This window comes from Vanessa tameamea, chromosome 26 (assembly GCF_037043105.1).
Source record: "Vanessa tameamea isolate UH-Manoa-2023 chromosome 26, ilVanTame1 primary haplotype, whole genome shotgun sequence".
Classification (NCBI taxonomy): Eukaryota; Metazoa; Arthropoda; class Insecta; order Lepidoptera; family Nymphalidae; genus Vanessa; species Vanessa tameamea.
The window spans coordinates 8,265,783-8,271,050 of NC_087334.1; positions in this window are offsets into that span (position 1 = coordinate 8,265,783).

A 5,268-nucleotide genomic window follows, 5' to 3' on the forward strand; every position below is an offset into this window, starting at 1 on the left:
AAGAAAACAATTGTCGATTAAAATATAAGAAAATATTTAAAATACAGTAAAGTTATCATATTAAAGTCATAACATTGATATCGTTATGACAGATAACACGAGTTTCTGAAACTTTGATAAATGCAAGATAAACTATTTTTGACTTCAATCTAAGTCGTCATTGGTTAGTGCATAATAATGAAGTTATATTCGACCAATGAGCGTTCAATATTTAGTTTGTTTCATCGACCTAACTTTAATCTTCATTTCCGAAACTGGGTGTTAATGTTTCAGATAACATTCTGGGCTATATAAATTAATGAGCTTTTATCAATATAATCTTATGAATGACAATATTCATCTACTTTACTTTCAAAGAATGTCCTTCAAAGCATTTCACCTCAGGACTGTAAATTTTTTTAAATATTATTTTTAAAACCTTTGCAACTTAGGTCTTTGTCAGTGCAAGATCTCAGAAAAAAAATCCCAACCATGTTTCCAATACGTTGGTGAAAATAAATGTACTCTTTCCTAACCATCAATTCGAATCATTTATCTTACTGTCCATGGATTCAGATTCAGAATAATAATATACCATCTACCAAGAGTCAATACTCAACTTCAAATGAACAATAAACGTGCCTTATAACATTACATTGCATTGCATTACACATTGAATAATTTGTAAGAAGTTCATTATTAATTACAAAAAAATATTCAAGGTCGACTTATTAAGTAAATTATTTGCTATATCTGTGAATGTTTGGGAAATAAGATGTTTTTCCGCGACTTGATTTTTGTTGATCAACTGCGAAACTTCAAGCGATTTGATTCTTAATTCTCAAACAAATAGGTGCAACAAAAATCGGTTCAATAAAATTAATTTAACTCATACGATACGCATCAACTTTTTGTCAACTAAAATCGATGTGTACGAGCCCGTTTAGACTTATTTCCCGCTAAAATATCTGTCATCCAAGTTTTATGTAATTGTTTTAAAATTCGAATGTTTAGTTTTTATAATCTGTAAGTTAAGATTATACTCGAATTATTATTTTAAAGTTGTTTTATCTGTGATCGATAATTATAAAAATGTTCATTATCTTATGCATTCTGTTTATTTATTATGAAAAATTATATTTTTTGATATTTGTTTTGATTTTATTTATTTATATTCTGTTATTGTGAATATGTTATTTCGAAATTTTGTTAAACGTTAATGAAAATAATTGTTTAAAATAGTTTTTAAAACTAATTTTATTCGTTATATTTTTATTAATTTAAATTAATATCATAATACATATAAATTACAGTTTTAATGAACTATTTTAAAACTTGTATATTTATAATTTGGTTTGATAATGAATTGAGTGCGATGAAAGTCGTTTATTCAAATAAATAGATTTGTTTTTCCAACCGTATATTTTTATGAAAGTTTAATTGAAATAGATTTTAAGGTAATAAAATGTAAGATGTATAATATTTTTATTAAAAAATAAATTAAATGAAGTGTTTTTTTTTTAATTTTTTTACTCTTTTTAATAATTTCTTTTTTTTTTTCTTCGTGAAATCAAACTAAAAATTGTCTTTATTCCAGTGGGCTCATAAAACACTTTGAATTTCATGTAACAGTGTTGAATTAAATCTAAAGCTACCACTATTTTAATTGCATAGTGTGTCAGTAAAGTACAATTAAATTACTATATATCCTGCCTTTAATTGAAAATTTTACGAAAATCTTTATATATCCTACATTAATAAGTAACAAGTCCACGATTTTTATGTTTAATATAATAATGTATTGAGTAATATGCATTATTTGTCAATGTATTTTTTTTTTTTCGGCCGTCAGTCCTTCGTCCTTCGACATACGTGACTCCCTGCCACTTCAGTCTACTAATTACTGTTGTTTTGTATTTATTTAATAATAAAATATACTTTGCTCGAATAGCGTCTTACAAACACGTACGTTCGAAACGTCATTTTGCAAGGTAATATAAAAGGGGACTACCATAGGTTCGGAACGTAGTTTTTACCGAAAAGAGTAGAAACTCAGTAATAAGATTTCTCATTTCGATAAAGCCTATATTAAAAATTAAAAAAATAGTGTCGAATATTTTTCAGTCGTAAAGTACTCTGGTGCTCCGCATCACGACTCGAGCAATCATTTGAATGCTAATATAACTCGCAAGAATATAATTAAAATAACTGTCTCCCTTCAGCTATGTGGTGACTTTCAAAGCTGAAATACTAGTCTCAATTATTCGTAAGGAGCTATAAACTGGCATCGAATTTCCATAATTATTACTTTTAGACCGTAACATTTAATATGAACATCCGAAAGCAGTCGTCCGTCCATAAACGAGTATTATGCTAATTTGGTCTCCTGAGCTTATGATCTCTCAAACAATAATATACCTTATCTCAACGAATTAGAGATTATAATATATTGTTCAAACGTTACAAGCAAGTCTTAAATCTTGAGGGCTTCGGTCAGGACGGTCGTTTCGTGATGTTTTCTTATACATATCGTTGATAATTTATGTTAAAATTATATTGAAAATTTGTTCATTCATGTTAATTTGAAAGACCGTTAAGTTTATTCCGTAAATATTGTCTTATATTCTGAAATTTTATGTTAACAAAACGGAGTTTGTTTTTCGCGTCTTATGAATAATATTATGACAAGGCTTGCGTATTCATGTAGTCCAGGGTGTACACGTATGAGCTTACTTGGTAGAAGACTTCGTACAAGCCCGTCTGGATAGATACCCCACCATTGTAATTAAATATTCTAACACCAAACAGCAATACTTTGTATTTGTAATTTGATATACTGCGGCTGATTGGCAATTGGATAAGTGGTCATCACTGCAAGAACATAGACATCTGTACTGTAAGAAAAATTAACCCTTACATTGCCAGAGCACCACCAACTATGGAAACTAAATTTAACTGATTTACTCATCTTCAAACTAGAACTTGCTAGAAACTAGGTAGAATATCTGCGATGCATTAAATTATACTGATATAATAATTACCAATTTGGTAGATTCTCAAAATAAATTTGAGATTGTCCAGCTTATTTTGATTAAGTGTAAATTTGATATTTTCAGAAGTTTACTCCCAACACTTCCTTACTTGTTTCCGTGACGAATGTTCTCGTATCAAGCGAGAGAGCCTTGAAAAGGGACCAAAATTTGCATAATATTCGGATTTGGATTCGCTCGCACGCCGCGACTTACTAAATAATGCAAATAATGCATGCAAATTGGTCGGTGATATATTTAATGAAAAACTTCGCTTTGGATGGAAACATTGGCAGAAAAAAAAGTTTGATTATGTTGTTTTTGTGACGCATTTTTTTATTTTAGAAGATAAATATGGAAATCTGTGACTCTGTGAACAATATCAGAAAAATAATGTTAATATCAGAAAAAATCTAAGTATTCTATATTCGAGTACAATCATAAAAGCACCTTTGAATCGTCACGTTATAGTACCTCAAATCAAAATAAGCAGCTACCTCCGATTCGGAATGTAGATTCTACTGAGAAGCACTAGCAAGAAACGCACAAGTTATATACTCTTTTACGTTAGCAAAGAAAAAAAATATATAATGTAACTAGCGTGTTAGAATTAATATAGCTGGGTTATATTAGCACTCCCCCATCTCTTTTCGTGGGAGAAGTAATAGGTGTCAGAAACCATTCCAATACACATCTCAAACTCTACTGTTCTTGCCAAAACTATAATCCTGGAGGCAGTTCTACGAAGGTGACCAATTATCACAAGATGTTGTCGGTTTTCTGGTCAACTTAGATCTTATTAACAGCGTCGTAGAACTCAGTGAAATGTTGAATTGTTGATCAATGTAGACGACCTGCGTTCACTCTAACGCACCATTACTGCGAAAAGCCTCTAGACTAACGTCTAGGCGAGGCCAAGGCGAGACATGTTTTCAAGCGATTAAAATGGTTTTGCACGACTTTTAAAGTTCCCACAAATAAAAATGTCTGGAAAAATGTCGAAACTATTTCTATAAAGTATCAGGAATAAAATAAACTCAGCTCCATGCTAACAGAACTCACATTTCATTTTGGTCTGCTGGATAATGATCTGCTAAGTTCATATATCAATTATTTTGGTAAACGATGTTTAATAAGGTTATATGGACCAAGTTGAATAGGATTTGCCTGATTATCGCCAGCGTGGCGACAAAATTCGACTACGTTTTTTGTTTTGTATATATTCTCATACTCTATGATAGGACATGAGTTTCTGCGGAAAACTCAGCGTGAATAATTTAACACGAAATTTTCTTTAAGGTTTCATATTATATGGAATATCATGCGTTGTTTATAATTCTTGGTATTCCTTATAGACAAATATTTAACCAAAATATTTAAAAATACAAATTTTTATTTTAATTATTTTATTAATTCAATGATCCAAAATATCACACACAAGAACATTATTTGTATTATTATTTTTTTTGAAAGTCTAAAATCTTTATTCAATATAGAAGTGTTTACACTTGCTGATTGGTAGTCAAAAATCTACCGCCGGTTCGGAATTTAACACCTCGGACCTGAGAAGAACCGGCGAAAGAAACTCAGCGGGATATCTTTTTTTTTTTTTATTTATTTATTTATTATAATAGCATGCATTACTTTAAAAAAATATATCGGATAACAATTATTTTGCCACGTGTATAATCTGTGCTTTTATTTTAGTTTTTTTACTTTATATTTTTATTTTATATATCCTATTAATTTATACTGCGTTTATTTTTATAACTTGCTAACCTTCGCCGTAAACTTGAAAATATACTCTAAATAATCTTATCCGTTGGCCTTTTAAATATCAAATGCGAACCGTTAACGCGATTAACTACGCAAAGCGCTACCTACTTTGTAAATGCGGAACATATTGACTGTGTTTATCGCCAATAACGAGTAGAAATTATACCATTGAAACTAGTATTTAAGTAATTCTTATATTATTTTATACCTGGTAAGAAGTGTTAAATTTAAAATTCGTCCCTTAGGGATTGAAATAAGAATTGTAATGATCGTGCTGTTGCCATATCCGAAATAAGATTCTTAAAACTTAATATTTAGGCGTTCAAGACTGTTTGAGCTGTTCCTGAACATGAACCCCTGCTCCATTAAGCAAATTTAAATACAGATGTTATTTTCTTCTTATTTAAATTAGAACCAAGAATTACTGTGTTTTCATAAAAGCGGTACTTGACTCATTCAAGTATATGTATTATGCTGAAAATTT